The sequence below is a fragment of the Hylobates moloch genome, unplaced genomic scaffold (genome assembly GCF_009828535.3).
Source record: "Hylobates moloch isolate HMO894 unplaced genomic scaffold, HMol_V3 SCAFFOLD_12, whole genome shotgun sequence".
In the NCBI taxonomy this organism is placed as follows: domain Eukaryota; kingdom Metazoa; phylum Chordata; class Mammalia; order Primates; family Hylobatidae; genus Hylobates; species Hylobates moloch.
In genome coordinates, this window is record NW_026652287.1 from 93,520,813 (window position 1) to 93,537,809 (window position 16,997).

Here is a 16,997-nt window from a genome sequence, read left to right on the forward strand (position 1 = left end):
GTGCCCTTCTCAGTTGTGAGTTTAGGCACGGGATAGGTGGGGTTTGAGTGGCTGTGGTTATGTCTAACAGCTGGGCTGAAGTCTCCGTCTTTAAGCGGTCCTTTCTATCCTTCAGAGCAAAACAATGTTGTTGTAGGCCTTTAATTTACTTAAGAGGTCTTCTGTATTCTCCTTTCCCGGTTTTTTTTAAACTTCTTAGAATTTTAAAGCTTGAAACCACTTTTTAGATCACATATTATGGATTTTATGGAAGACTTTCAGATCCAGAGGGGCTGGGAGATTTGCATGCACACACACACACACACACACACACACACACACACACACCCCAGCCAATCAATGACAGAGTCAGGATTCAAACGCAGATATTTTAGTCTTAGGATTACTATTTGTAAAAGTTGCATGCTCCTACCCTTTGTTAAAATTGCCGAGACTCTTCTTTGCTTCCCTGCAAGCCTTACAGTCCTCTTAACATCATGTATTTCTTCCGCTGGGATTCAGAAGCCAGGCCTGTGGAATACCCTGTGGGATAATTACAGCTCTTGGCCTCCTCTATCCGAGTCTGAAAAATCTGCCTCTGCTGGATTTTATGATGTCTTGATCCACACTAGTTTTTTGTTAATTTTAACTCCTTAACATTTCTAATCTGTTTGCTGTTTTAAAATCCAAAACCTCCCATCCATGCTGTTTGATGATCTGATTTCTACCTCCGCCAGATGTGACACACACCCAGCCACGATGCCCGGGCGACTGCCCACCCTCCCATCCTTACCAGCAGGACCCATTCTTGCTTTTGCCCATTCATGGGCATAAGGGATAGCTAATTCCTGCCTTACTTTCTCCCTTTCCTATCACAAAGTTGCCCTCTTGACTCATCTAACACAGCCCTTCTGGCCGCATGATACTCCAGTGAAAGAGGATAATTATACTCTCCTTGAGTTGGGTAATTGAATGATTTGGACTACCTTAAGATTAAATGTCTTTGCATCTCTTTTTGGTTCCATTCAGGTTGTGAAGCAAGTAGCCAGCCCCAGATGCCACACTTTTGTTATGGGCATTTTTTTTTTTTTAATCTACTTATTTTTTAAGTATGGCAGGCTCCTTTTTCAGTGTTAATTAACTTCATTTGCACAGAATAAAAATGCCCTCCATTCCTTTGCTTCTGCTGCTGTACGTCTATAAGTAAGAATGATTCTGTGAGAGTTTTGTTTCATTTCTTCATATGCGTGGTTCTTATATTCTCATCTTCACATATTTTTGATTTTTCTAACTTTTCCTCTGTGTGGCTTGAGTTCAGGTGACTTTATTACTAAGGTAATAAAGGTAACAACTATTGTTAGAGTGGCCCCTAAAAGTCCTGGAGTCCCCAGTGTCTGAAGTCACGGAGCAGAGCTGGCTTTTCCTATCTACCCCTTCCTGAGCTTTGTCAGCAAAGGAGGCTGGATCAGCTAAGTGTGCCACAGAGAATAGGACTTACTTCAATAAACATGTATTTACAAAGATAAAACTAACTGCTTTTACAGACAACTCTCATTTTGACCCACATCCTTAACTTATAGGCATTCTGACTTGCCCTAGATCAGGAGTGCATTTTGTGATGTATTATTCACGTGGCTTTGCCTCTCTTGGAGAAAGGCTTGCCAGAGTCCTAGTGAGAGAAAAGGAAATATCACCAGCTGCCTTCTTCTCCTGTCTCAGCATAAATGCCACCCAAGGAGCCCCCTTGCCATGGTGGGGTGAGACTTTTTCGCCAGTTAAACCATCACACAACTTCATAAAATTTTCCTACACCTCCCCAGTTTCCAGTTTCCTACAGTGTTAAAGATAAAAATTTGTTTGTTTGTTTGTTTTTGCTAAGCATTTTTTCCCTTCTGTTAGTTTGGTATCCTTTTTCCTGTTTAGTGTTTGGTCCAGAATGCTGCTGTGATCTTTAACATTCAGAAAAAGTCCATGTTAGCTGGGCACGGTGGCTCATGCCTGTAATCCCAGCACTTTGGGAGGCCAAGGTGGATGGATCACTCGAGGTCAGGAGTTCGAGCCAGCCTGGCCAACATGGCGAAACCACGTCTCTACTAAAAATACAAAAATTAGCCAGGTGTGATGGCACGCACCTATAGTCCCAGCTACTTGGGAGGCTGAGGCAGGAGAATTGCTTGAACCTGGGATGCAGAGGGTGCTGTGAGCGGCAATCTCGCCGCTGTGCTCCAGCCTGGGCAACAGAGTGAGACTGTCTTGAAAAAAAAAAAAAAAAAAGAAAAAGAGGCCATGTTATTTCTACCCAGAGAAAGTTGTTTGACTTCCCATTTTAACATTCCCCCCTGCCATCTTGATGAACTTGGCCCATCTTAGGTTTCCAGCATAGTTTGTTTCTCTTCATTTTTATTTCTAGGTTGTGGCCATCAATTCTATATTTGGTCAGAAAGTGTCTTTGTATTTTGCATATTGGATTAGAGCATCTGCTCTTAATTATCTGTAGGAATAAGAGGCAGAGAGAATGGGGAATAATAGGAACCCATAAACACATCTAGCCAATGGTTTCAACTTCCTCCCCATTCTATCTCCTTTGCTAGAACCACTGACAGAAAAATCAGCTGCTTCTCTGTTCTCTCATTTTATTTTCCTTGTCCGTCATGTGATAGGGATGTTAATATGCAACAAACTGGCTAAAAAAATATCAAGAGAGAAAAGTAAGGGAGATGGAGCATCAGTAGTGTGTGGAGGCTCTGAGAGATTTTGTGAGCTCAATCATTATGCATAAATTATTGATAGATTGAAATCAGCCATGGTGGGAGTATTACACCACAGAAATAGGCAGATGCTATAAATTAAGACTCCCTGCCACCAGACAGCTGATTTAACAACATAGCACTGATCTAGGTATTATGTCCTCCTCAATAATTGAGACCTCGTTAGGGTAAGATGAGTTTATTTGTAGCCTCTTTTATACCAAGCCCAGTGCTTAGAGCAGAGTAGGAGTGAACAATTCAAGGAATGATTTTTTTTTTTTTAAATGTGTGTCAATCTTATATTGGGCTACATTGTCTTCTACTGTGGATCAGGCCATCTCCTGATTCTGTGTCTTTTTCTAGTTACTCTGGGGTATCTGTAGCTACCTTTTCAATTTCTTAGTAGGAAGGTGTTAGGCAATCTCAGAATCATGTGATCATTGTTTACAACAACTCAGCTGTAATAGATCAGGGCCTCTTTTTTCCTTCTAGCTTCGTTCATTTATCTCATTAGTTTTCTCATTTTTTTCTCCCTCCCTCCCTTCTCACCTGCTTTCTCCCTCCTTCTCTCCTTTCTGCCAACGTTTATTGAATGTCTACAGTGTTACTCAACAGTAGGAAGTGTTTTTTCATTGAGGGAGCTCTTACAGACTATGAGAAAGGATGGAGAGGAGGGGGACTAACATTTATTAAACAGTCTAATATATCCCATACCCTGCTTAGCCATTGCATTTAATCTTCACAGCAACCTGATGAGGTATGTATGACCCTCATTTATTCCAAATGAAACAGAAACTTAGGTAAAATATCCTGCCCAGTTAAGTAGGGAAGTCATGAATCAAACCCAGGTTCTGCATCTCAGGATACCATATTGTATAGGAGCTGTAATTACATGAATAACTTATTGTAAAATGCATCGTTAAAGGCAGTGTAGTTACTTTGCGGACAGGGTGCCATTGACCTGCTTTGAGGGTTTATAGAAGACAAGCCCCCAGAGGAAGGTATCTTGTGTCTGAGTGTTAATAGGCTGGAAGGAGTCCTCAGACCTGCTGAGTGGGGAAGATCTTTTGGCCGAAAGGTTGAAGAAGAGGGTAGAGATGAGGCTTGTGGGAGGTGCTGTCTGAGGGTGACTTGGGGCAGATCTTGCAGGCCTGGCTGAAGACCTTGGAATTTATCCTGAGGGCAGTAGGGAGCAGATGCCTTCTTTTTAAATGGAGGGGAAAACAACAGAACTAAGTTTGTGTTTTATATCATCCCTCTGGGGGTCCTTTGGAAAAATGGCTTGGAACAAAGCAAGGGCGGAGTGAGGGAGACTGGTTAGGTGTTAGGTAGGAGGGAGGTAGTCCTTGTGAGAAGATTGGAGAGAGAGTCAGAGGTTGCCTCTTTCCTTCCTTGGCTGCAGGCTCAGATTTGCCCTGGAGTTTGGGGCTTTGAGTCACACAGATTGCACGCTTCCCTTTGAGGACCAACTTCCACTTTGGGCAAGTTGGGGTAACTGGCACAGATTCTATTCTCAGGAAAGCAAGAGGTCGTGGTGCAGTGGGCACAACCCTGAACTAGGATTTGGAAAACTTGGGGTCCACTCTGGTTCTCTGACCTTGGGCCAAACATTGAATCTCTGTTATCTGTAAATTGAAGAGCCTGGAGCCTTCAGGATTTTTGGTCCCTTCCAAGGAGGTCCCCATCTGCCCAGATGTGATAGCACACTGGGATGGGAGTGCTCAGAGGAGAAGCGGGCTCCACCTATCAGTGGAATCTCAGTTTCTACGTAGATTGTAGTATAGATTTTACCTCTATGCCATGATATATTCTCATTTATTTTGAAAATATACTTCCTTCTTAACTCTAGGGTTTTTTTTTTTTTTTTTTTTTTTTCACAGCCAGCTGTTTTTTATCCTGGTTAGAAGAATTTTGTGTTTTCTTTTAGCTATGGATCTTTGAACATTACCCTATCATTGAAGAGTTTTGACTTGGGTTTTTAGATCTTGGTTGTCATGGAGAAACAGGAATCTGGTGTATGCCAGCCATCATCATCATCATCATCGTAACCCTTTGTATGAATTTTCATTATCAAGGGATCTGGAGGGCTGTCTTTGCTCTGCTCCCCAGCTAACAAACAGATGTGTTCCCAGAAGATGATGGGCATAGGGTGTGTTTTTGCAAGTCATTTTTCCCATTTACATAGATTATTCTTATTTCCAATTGATCCTCAATAGATAAGAGTGCCATTGAGCTTTATTTTCATCTGTCAAGCAATTAAGAAAAAAGTAAGGGAAACAATCTATAATATACTAAGGAAATTCTTAGATTCTTTGGTAAAATTAAAAGAATCTTGGTGCATGAATGATCCGGCCCCAATCTATCCATCTTGCACATTTGGGTTTTCCTGGATCTCTCTTAAAGTGGGGCACATCTCTGGTCTTGATAGGCAAGGAGGAAGGTTGGGGTAATCAGATGTCTCAAGCAGAGGTGCATCATTGAGCCTGGGTAATGGCTGAAAGCCCCCCAGAGATCCAGTTTGAAGCTGCATTGGGCAGGCCATGGGATTTATTATGTCCAAGGCGTGACAGGCAACCATTCTATAACAAACCAACTCTTGGGCTTCCAGAAGACTGAAAAAAGCTAGAACATTTATTAATGCCAGGCGTTGCATTTGACACTTTACAAGTATGACCTCATTGAAAGTTCCCAACAAATCTCTGAAGTAGATTCTGCTTTTATCACGACTTCAGAGACAAGGAGATTGACACTTTCACAGATTAAATTATTTAATAGTGTCGAAAGACAAAATCACAACAATTTCTCTTAAAGATCTTAATTACCTTTATTTGCAATTCTAGAATTGGGTAACACTTCATTCCATAAAATAGAGTAAGTGTTCCAATGAGCTGAGCGGAAGAGGTTGGTTTTACAGCCAGAGAGGAGCGGAAGAAAGCAAAAACAGAACCCAGAGCGGATTGGTCCTTTCAAAGTTAAGTTCCTTGTGTGGGGACAGGGAGACAGAACAATAGAAAAGTAACTGATTGGTTAACATCAGGTTACTCCAGGTTACTTTTTTGTAATGATTACAGTAGAGGGAACTTCATTATCATGCTGATTGAAACTAGCCTGCTTGGGAAATTAGGCTGTTATCTCTCTCCGGATTTCTCAGAGGGTCAGATAACAACTTAGTTTCAGTTTGGTAAAAACCTCAGCTTGAGTGACTCCATTTTGATTAGATTAGATTTTGGGGTCTAGTGCAAGACCTTAGTCCAAAACAATGACTTTCTTTTTTTTTTTTTTTGAGACGGAGTCCGCTCTGTCGCCCAGGCTGGAGTGCAGTGGCGCGATCTCGGCTCACCGCAAGCTCCGCCTCCCGGGTTTGCACCATTCTCCTGCCTCAGCCTCCCGAGTAGCTGGGACTACAGGCGCCCACCACCACGCCCGGCTAATTTTTTTCGTATTTTTGGTAGAGACGGGGTTTCACGGTGTTAGCCAGGATGGTCTCCATCTCCTGACCTCGTGATTCGCCCGCTTCGGCCTGCCAAAGTTACAAGCGTGAGCCACCGTGCCTGGCCCAAAACAATGACTTTCTATAATTTTTATTTAACAGGAGGGAAACTTGAGATTTGAATTCAAGCCACTCTGACTCAGAAGCCATGGTTTTCTCACTCTTCTGTTCATTTTCTCAATAAGCTTACAAATGCTTTTAACCTCTGATGCCCGCAGCCAGCATGTACCTCAATATTGTCCACTAGTCACATGTAGGTAATATTTCATCATGTGGTTAATACTAAGAGGGCTATGACCTCTTAATAATGATGCATCTTAATAATGACGCTATTATTGGGACTTTGATTTCAGAAGTAATGCAAGATCTGCCCAAATCCTGATTATCCAGTTTGGAAGAGTCCCTGACATCTGAATTTACACCTTTTCTTCCCTTCTTTTTTTTTTTTTTTTTTTGAGACAGAGTTTCGCTTTTGTTGCCTAGGCTGGAGTGCAATGGCATGATCTCAGCTCACTGCAACCTCCACCTCCCAGGTTCAAGTGATTCTCTCGCCTCAGCCTCCCGAGTAGCTGGGATTACAGGTGCCCGCCACCATGCCCAACTAATTTTTGTATTTTTTGTAGAGACAGGGTTTCACCATGTTGGCCAGGCTAGTCCCAAACTCCTGACCTCAGGTGATTCACCTGCCTCGGCCTCCCAAAGTGCTGGGATTACAGGTGTGAGCCACCACGCCTGGCCATTCCTCCCTTCTTTTAATCTCCTTTAGGTGTCTATCTAGTGCAACCATAACCCACAAGCTCTTCCCTATCACTCCTTTCCTTTCTCTGGAGGTAAATTTTATAAATGATGTGTCCATCATAATAGCCATTTTATGTTGCAGAACAAACAACCCCAAACTCTCGGTGGCTTAAAACAATAAAGGTTTCTACATCTATACACATCTGTCATAATCACCAGCGAGGCTCTTTTAGCCACTCAGAACCAGGCTGATGAAGCAGCTGCAGCACCTCCTCAAACAGCTGGTCTGAGGTGCTGAGCCAATGGGCAAGGAGAATCAGAGGATCTCTTACTGGTGTTTAAATGCCCTGTCACTTCTGCTCCTGACAGATTGACCAGAACTCTGTCAAATAGTGCCACCCAACCATAAGGGGGCCAGGAAGCACAGTTCTCCCCTGTGCCAAGGAGAGAAACAGAAATGTTTGCTGAGCGAAATGGTGTAACCACCACATATACCATGCCATATATATCCTGCTTCCTTCTTTTTTTCTGCCTAGCTTGGCAAATATGACTTCATGTAAACTTTCTAGGACACATATAGCCTCTTTAATTCCATTTCTCTTTCGCCCTTGTCTTCCAAAAGTTTTTCAGGTACTGCAAAATAGTGTCTGTCCTTTGTGTAAGCCAGAAGGAAAGATCGGAAGCCTTGAAGTGAAATTATACATAATTCACCCCTCAGTATCTTCGGGGATTGATCCCAGGACTCCCGCCCCCGCCCCCCTAAAAGCCCTGCCAAGGATACCAAAATCTGAAGATGCTTAAAACTCTTATATGAAATGGTACAGTATTTGCATATAACCTGCATACACCCTCCCATATACCTTAAATCATCTCTAAATTACTTAATAATACCTAATACATGTAAATACTATGTAAATAGTTATACTATATTTTAAAGGTTTGGATTATTTATTAGTATTGTATTGTTATTTTTTATTGCTTTTTTTTCCCTCCCCCAAATATTTTTGTTCTGTGGTTGGTTGGATCCGTGGATGGGAAACCCACAGGTACAGAGGACTGACCATATTAAAGAGCTAGGGCTACTAACCTCAAAAAGTTTCTGAATGACCGGAATTTCTTCTGATCTTCACAAACATCTCTTGGGCTTCCACACTTGCTAAAATTAAACCTGTCTTTTCTCCAGTGTCAATATTCAAGGTAAATAAATTATGTTCACATTCACTCCTATTGTTTACTGTTTTCTTCATTGGCTATATTTCAATAATATTAAATAGTATTATTTTCTACCAGTTTTTAATCAGACTTGAAGCTTTTCAGGCACATTAGAGAGTAAATGGACTTTCGTGTGATAAATTGGGTACCTAATCCCCAATTTTAATTTACTTCTGAGGAAAATTGTATTGTAAATTCTAGACAACTGGTTTGCAAACCCTACTTTAGAATGCAACTTTTTTCTAGGATAAGGCCTTTTTCTGTAGCAAAATTCTGTATAACGAAAATACCAGAATAAATGCTGTGTTTTAATGGACAATTATGCTCTACTATATTCATGGATCACTATCTCTGAAAAAATTAGAATATGAAAAATGTACTTAATTTACAACTCTACTGAACACAATTCAGTTTTTTCCTTTGTTCAATTTTTTTTCATTTCAGTTTTTCTACTCTAACCCAGATTGAAACTTTGCATTATCTTTAACTTCTCTGTCTTTATATTTATTTCCTTCATTTATTTAGTTATTCATTTATTCAATCATTCATTCACTCACTCATTCAATAAATATTTACTGAGCATCTACTTCTAGTCATGAGGCAAGGTTCTGGGGAATGTTAAAAAACACAGTCCCTGGCCGGGCACAGTTGCTCACACCTGTAATCCCAGCACTTTGGGAGGCCGACGTGGGTGGATCACTTGAGGCCAGGAGTTCAAGACCAGCCTGGCCAACATGGCAAAACCCTGTTTCTAGTAAAATTACAAAAATTCGCCAGGTATGATGGTGTGCGCCTGTAGTCTCAGCTACTCTGGAGGCTGAGGCATGAGAATCACTTGAACCTGGGAGGCAGGGGTTGCAGTGGGCTGAGATGGCACCACTGCACTCCTGCCTGGGTGATGGAGTGAGACTGTCTCAAAGAAAAAACGAAAACAAAAACACAGTCCCCGACCTCAAGGAGATTCTGTGTAGCAGAGAAACACACAAGCCAGCATGCCATGATACATGGTACAGTAAGATAATGGCTGCAACGGAGGTTTCTGCAAAGAGCAGCTGAGCAGAGAAGACCTATCTGGATCTGTCTGAAGGAGTCAAGAAAGAAATCAGAAAGGAGGCAGCTTTTCATCTGAGACTTAAAAAATCAGTTGGCGGCTGGGTGCAGTGGCTCACGCCTGTAATCCTAGCACTTTGGGAGGCTGAGGCGGGCAGATCATGAGGTCAGGAGATCGAGACCATCCTGGCTAACACAGTGAAACTCCGTCTCTACTAAAAATACAAAAAAGTAACCAGGCGTGGTGGCATGCGCCTGTAGTCCCAGCTACTTGGGAGGCTGAGGCAGGAGAATCGCTTGAACCCGGGAGGCAGAGGTTGCAGTGAGCTGAGATTGCGCCACTGCACTCCAGCCTGGGTGACAGAGCAAGACTCTGTCTAAAAAAAAAAAAAAAAGAGTTGGTCTGGCCAAAAACCCAGGCAAGGCAGTTCCAAGTAGAGCAGACCACACGAAGGTGTGAGAGAACAGAGTTTGTTCCCACAAGTTCTACCACTGTGGGTGGAGCTTCAAATGCAAAAGAGGAAACCAACTAGGAGATACCCTAAGCCGGTGGGCAGGGAACTGAGCACTCAGGGCTTTGCCTGCCTTTCAAAAGAGTTTGTATTTTGCCTGGGAAGTGAAGGTGCTATTGAAGGCTTTTGAACAACAGAGTGACTGCATCAGATTTGGTGGCAATGTGGAGGCTGCTCTGGAGGGATGTGACTTGAGATCAGGGCTTCTGAACTTTATCCCTAGACTTGCAAGGGACCCATGGATAAGATGTCTGGGATCTGTGAACTTGGATTGGAAAAAAGTTATACTGTCATTGTCACTATCCTCTAAACTGAAATTTAGCATTTCCTTCAAATACGAATCTAGGCAACGGATCACAGTAGAATTAACAGAAGATGTGAGTTTATCACCAGGAGAAATGTTCTGATAGCATATTACAGTTCTTATAGGTATCTCAAAATATCTTTTACACTTATCACTAAACTGAAATTGTTATAGATATTAGACTCACTGCCATAAATTGTTACTTAATGAATTAATAAAGGAGCACATATATAACTGTGTGACAACTATAAAAAATAATTTGATATTTGCATTTTAATATAATTTATCTGTGTATTTTATTTTATGATTTAAGCACAGTATTCTGAGAAGGGGTCCATAAAAAAAGTCAAAACTCAACACACCAGAGGATGTGAGTCAAAACTCACATCACCAAAGGAACGTGATCGTTGAGGAGGTCAGTGCATCCTAAGGCAGCAATGGGGAGAAGGAGGAAGAGGAGTTGGAGGAATTTGCGAGAAATTCTGGAGACAGTGAATTTTTTTTTTTTTTTTTGAGCCAGAGTCTCGCTGTGTTGCCCAGAGGCTAGACTGCAATGGCATGTTCTCGGCTCACTGCAATCTCCACCTCCCAGGTTCAAGCGATTCTCCTGTCTCAGCCTTCCAAGTATCTGGGACTACAGGCATGCAACCACCAAGCTTAGCTAATTTTTTTTTATTTTTAGTGGAGAAGGGGTGGCCAGGCTGGTCTTGAACTCCAGACCTCAGGTGATCCACCCGCCTCAGCCTCCCAAAGTGCTGGGATTACAGGCGTGAGCCACCGTGCCTGGCCTGACAGAGTGAATTTGTTGATAGATTTGGGACATAAAGCAGGGGTAGGGGTATGCATAGACCCCATTTCCTCCAGCAGGTTTCTGGCTGGAGCAGAATTCTTATGCTTGTCACATGTGTTCCTTTCTTCCCAATGCTATCATTATTTACCGTACAGCATGGTTTAAAACATGGAAAACATCCATCCTTTGCTTCCCTCCTCTGTGCCTGCCAGTCCTATACCTTTCTCAACTCTTTTAGTGTTATCTTCTCCAGCTAGACTGCAGATTCTGGGCAGGCAGTGCCTTGCAGTCTGCAACCCCTGTCATATCTTTTTCACAGTAGATGTCGAATACATGACTGATAGATTTCAAAGGCATTTCCTGTTTTGAGGTCACCATGTACACCATATTCTAGTTACAGAAATTATACCAACCTTGACATTCTGGGAATTTTTTTTTAATTCCCATGGGTTCTATCATTTGTCTTCTCATAAAATAATACAAAATGTGCAAATAAAAAAAATCCATATCCTTGGGCTGCCTGATTGTTTTTATTAAAGTGAGTTTAGTGATGGTGGGTTAAATAATGCTGTAATCTTAAGCCAGAAATTGAGAATATAGATTTGAAATGTCCTCATTACCTTTTTTTTGTTTTTGTTTTGTTTTGTTTTGTTTTGTTTTTGCTGTTGCATGTTCTTGGCAGCAGTGGTTGATGTCAGTATTGTTGCCCACGTTGTAGACTGCAGATGTTGCAGTGTAGCTGAGTACTTTGGTTCGCTTGCCGAAATTCCTCACTACGCTTCTTGTGAGGTCCAGGAATGTATAGATTTGCAGTCTGGTGTATTTTGATGATTGCCAGATAAAACTGATGTCTGGCACTTTTTCTAGGACAAACACATGTAGACGTTTCGAAGTTGATTTGTAGGCACTTAGTGTTATTAGAACTTTGTGGCAAAACTTTTTCTCAAGTGGCAGAAGAAATAAAGGAACTTCAGTTTTGAGGGCTGTTAACAGCACTCCCATTAGTGCCAAAGCTGAGATGGTTGACAAAGTACTGGATTGTTAAGATGGACCTTCTAGGCCTGGTGTGGTGGCTCACGCCTGTAATCCCAGCACTTTGGGAGGCCAAAGGTGAGCGGATCATGAGGTCAGGAGTTCGAGACCAGCCTGACCAACATGGTGAAACCCCATCTCTACTAAAAATACAAAAATTGGTCGGGTGTGGTGGTGCGTGCCTATAATCTCAGCTATTCAGGAGGCTTGAACCCGGTAGGTGGAGGTTGTAGTAAGCCGAGATCGCACCACTGCACTCCAGACTGGATGACAGAGTGAGACTCAGTCTCAAAAAAAAAGAATAAGCAAGTACTGTATTTGGACTTTTAAGCATTATGGATACAGTAAAATACAGTTTTAGCTACCGATGCAAGACTAGCATCCAAGATTTTAGAAAAAGGCACTTTTTCCCTTTTATTTTCCAGTAACATTTCTCAATCTGGTAACCAGAGAGACTACTCTGGGGTTGAGTTTGATTGCTGTTTACTGTTCTTGTTTTTTGGAGAGGAGAGCAGAGTTTAGGAGAAACGAACTATTAAAAGTTAGCTTCCCATATGGGTGTGGTGGCTCACGCCTGTAATCCTAGCACTTTGGGAGGCCGAAGTGGGCGGATCACGAGGTCAGGACATCGAGACCATCCTGGCCAACATGGTGAAACCTGTCTCTACTAAAAATACAAAAATTAGCTGGGCGTGGTGGCACCTGCCTGTAATCCCAGCTACTCGGGAGGCTGAGGCAGAAAGAATCGCTTGAACCCGGCAGGCAGAGCCGAGATCGTGCCACTGCACTCCAGCCTGGGCAACAGAGCAAGACTCCGCCTCAAAAAAAAAAAAAAAAAAGTTAGCTTCCCAATGTACACATGAAAAGTACAATCCTTTTCTTCATTTATATTATAAGTATTTGAAGAGCAAATTAGATATTGTTAGTGAAGAAATGAGAGTGATTACCTGGTAATATGATGAGTTACTTTTTCTTTAAACTTACTGGCTTTTCCCTTAACACTAATGGGCTGGATAACAAGTTTTTACTTGTTGGCAGTGCAGTTTAGCCTCCGAATACTCTTGGAACAAAATGACTAATTTTTTTTAACCCTTTATTGAAATATAAATTTTAGGAGAGTAAACATTTTCGATTTGGAAGAAGTAGATAGGTTACAGACCTTCAAATCCAGCTTTTTCGGGAGACTTGACATGTAATCACTAGGCTAACGAAGCGCCAGAAGAGAGAGCTTTTATGGTTAGAAAAGGAGGTTTAAAAAAAAAAAAAAAAAAAAAAAAAAACAAGGCTCAGCCGGAGATACTGGAAGCGACTTGACCTTGATTTACATATACAAGGAACAGAAATGAATTAGCCCGGCTAGATATTTCTAGGAACTAGTTAAGGGAGAATGAACAAGATGGGAGCGAGAAGAAAGCGTGTGTGCGTTCGTGTGTGGCTGTCTGGCTGTCTGTCTGTCTGTCTGCGGCAAGAGGAATCTCAGAGTTTCGGTTATTTCTCCTTGAAGAATTTTCAAACGGAGTTCCTGCAGGGGCTGGCTCTAGCGTCTACGATGTGCACACACTGTCTCTCAAGAGGGAAGTGATCCTGGCGCCACGGGGTGATGCAGCAAAAGTTCTTTCTGTCTGTGGCCAGGGGCGAGTGCGGAGCCCCACGGAGCTGTGGCGTGGCAGCTCCTCCCAGACGCGTCCGGGGCGCCGCTTCGGTCTCCCAGGACCTTATGTAACCCAGCGTCGGCAGCAAAGAGCCGGTCACAGGCTGACCCACGTCAAGGCGTTTCACTTTGGAAGCGCGCCAGATGAGTGTGGTATTGAGAGCAGACGGCTGGGTGCAACGTTTTTGCCGCATATCTCATGGGTTATTTTGATCTTTTCACGTAGTCTTAAGGGTCTCACTAGACCGTATATGAGAATGTGGCCAGGGATGTGGCTTCCATAGATTGTCCCGGATAAGAGCATCCCTTTTGTTTTTGTTAATGCAGGGTAAATACAACCTCTCCTTAGGAGCTGGTTTTTCAATTATTCTAAAAGTGATAACATGCTCATGGTTCAAAATCTAGTCAGTTCAGAAGTGCACAAAATGAAAAAATTGTCCAACTCCCGTCCCACTCCCCAGAGGTAACTATTATTAAAAGTTTCCTTTTTATTGTTCCAGAATTTTTTTAATGCAATCGAAGCCTCTATTTAAATCATTTTTTAAATCACACACAAATATTATTGTACTATATTTTCTGCTCTGCAATTTGCTTTTAAAATTTAATATTTGGACTCTCTATATCTACCTTTATCTATCTATATCTATTTATATCTTTATGGCAACATAAGGCTTTGCCTCATTCTCTTCAACAGCTTCACAATATTCCATGATACGAATGTACCATTGCTGATTGAATCAGTCTCCTGCTAGTGGATATGCAGGTTGTTCCCAGTTTCCTGCTATTACAAACAATGGTGCGGTACAAATCTGTGTGCTAATTGTTGCTGTGTGCTTATGGGAACATATATGTTGAGTACATTCTTAGCAGTGGCACTTTGGGGCCCAAGGGTACATGGCACTAAACATTTTACTAGGTATTTATTTCCAAATCACATTCCCAAAAGGTTGTACCCATGCATATTTCAGATGGAAATAAATTCTGTCTTTCAAGTTGTACACACAGCTGAGGGTTTTCCTTAAAATACTGTTCATTTTTAAACAGCATATTTTCCATTGAGATCAAATAAACTTGTTTATTTGCTAATTAATAGCCCTTGAAGTTAAATCTGTATTCTAGAAAAGATGTCTCAGAAACCTAGTGGAAAGGCCTCAACAACATTGTCCCAACCTTGATCAGAGACATTCACAGCTATGGGACAGGCACATGGCTCCATGCCTTGACTATGGCTTCATAGACAGCTGTCTTTAAAAACCCTAGAGTAGGACTGAGAAAGCTTTTTTTTTTTTTTTTTTTTTTTTGGTATGTGGAATAATATCATCTTCAATTAGTTCTGTTCAAAGGACATTGATTAAGCACAACTATAGTAAAAGTTTCTCCAGTTCCCTACTCTCTGTCCCCTTATCCTGGTTTCCTGTCTTCTCTCTCCCCTTTTGTGTTTGTTTTTTTTCATACCAGTTATCCTCTGCACCCACTCCTGATACCAGATTGGGTGGCCAGTTCTAGGAACAATAAAACTGATTTCCTACAACTGGAAGGTGGTTCTGGAGAGGGAATTAGCTTTGCCTAAGATTATTATCACACTGATCCGACTCTATATCTAGATCCTGCCTCCAATGGGATACTTGATCTGCTATGACTCCAAAATGCTTAAAGCACTCCACCTACACAGAAACACAGCATCTTCTTTAAAGCTCCAGAAGAGAGAGCTTTTATGGTTAGAGAAGGAGATTTAAAAAAAAAACAAACAAATAGGACTCAGCCTGAGATACTGGAAGCAACTTGACCTTGATTTACATATACAAGGAACAGAAATAAATTAGATATTAAAATTAAATTAAAATCAAATTTTAATTTAGATTTGTATAGGTAAGACCTATTACAGATGAAACCAGATACCAAGATATGTTTCAAAAAACATGTGGTTCACATTCCTATTAAATTGCTTTATAAATGATCATAGTAGCATCCCAATTACCTTTTAGATTATAGCCAACTTTTTGGGAATTACAGGACTTTTACAAGTATTTTATTTCCCAAATTACCTGCTTATCTGGAAAATAACCCTAGTAAGACCAAGCCCACTCATCCTGAAAACTCATCTTAAACGAAGCCAAGTCAAGTCAGAATAGGATCTGGGTGTCAGCAAAAAGGAAAACAAATAAAAAAAAATCAAATCAAACCACAGTAAAATAAAATAAAATAAATTTCCCATTTAAGGTCTGAATCTCTTTGGCTTTGTAAGCTACTGTTACCATACAGAGGTATCTGCCTTAAAATAAAAGAAATAAATCAAGAGCGTAGAAAACCTGTTTAATCAAAACTCTTAATTTCAAATCAGTGTTTCCATAACACATTACAAGCCAGCAGGAAGAGAGGGGAGGCAAAATGTGCGGTTCCATGATGTCCCCAAATAGAATGTTCACAACTGACAGGAAGCACCTGGGGGATTATGATTATTTGCTTTAGAAATTCAAAAATAAATTGTTTTTTGAAATAAGAAGGGAAGAACAAATCTGTTTCTCAGTTCAGGTTGTTTTTAACATTTCACACACATCCATTTTTATAATCCCAATTCAGAAGACAATGATTTCAAGTTAATAATGTATTTAAATTTAAGGATAATGCAGAGAATGTCAAAATAGGAAATTGCAATAGAACAGTTGAGCTGAACTCTGAGGCTCCTTTTCTTATTTTGACTCAAGTTGACCTTCAATATTATAGTACTTTCATTTTTACAGCTCTTTACATATTCTGCAAAAAAGCTTTTAAAAAGTGAAATGAAGATGTTTCTTAACTATTAAAATTTCTATTGCCTAACTCTTTTAATTTTTTGACTCCATTAAGACTTTAGAAGATATTCTTTCTCAAATCTGTCATTTAATTAGCAATTTGCTAATGGCCCTGATAGGATTTTTCCATTTTTATTTTCCAAATCAAGAAATCTCCAGGTTCCTTTTATTATTCTCATTTTATTTCTTTAGATATAATTCTTTTTTTTTCCTGGATAATTAGTATAGAATTTATTTATTGTAGAGAACTCTGTTCTGACAGCTGCTAATATAAATATATGTTTGACCCACATTACTAGAAAGAATGTTATGTAAGGGAGTTTGTTGGGGAATATCAGCTCTCGAACGCTGGGAGTTCAGGGAAAGAAATGAATTTGTAGGTTATTGATCTTTGTGTTTTAAATAAGAATTAACCAAGAATTTTATGATTACGTAACCAGTACATGAACTAGGTTTTACTACATTTTGTTAATACATCGAATTGAATAATCCAATTCAAAACATAGGGTACCAATTCCTCTTGTCAGCAATACTTTGAAAGTAGGGATTTATTGAGAGTTCTTTTATTGCCTTGACTTCCTTACATTTGTAAACTATGTGATGGGTATTACACTTAGATTTATTAGGGCACTTAAAATCTTGCCAAAATGAAACAAGCTCTTTTTGTCATAAGTATTGCCGATTTAAAAGCATTTGTGAG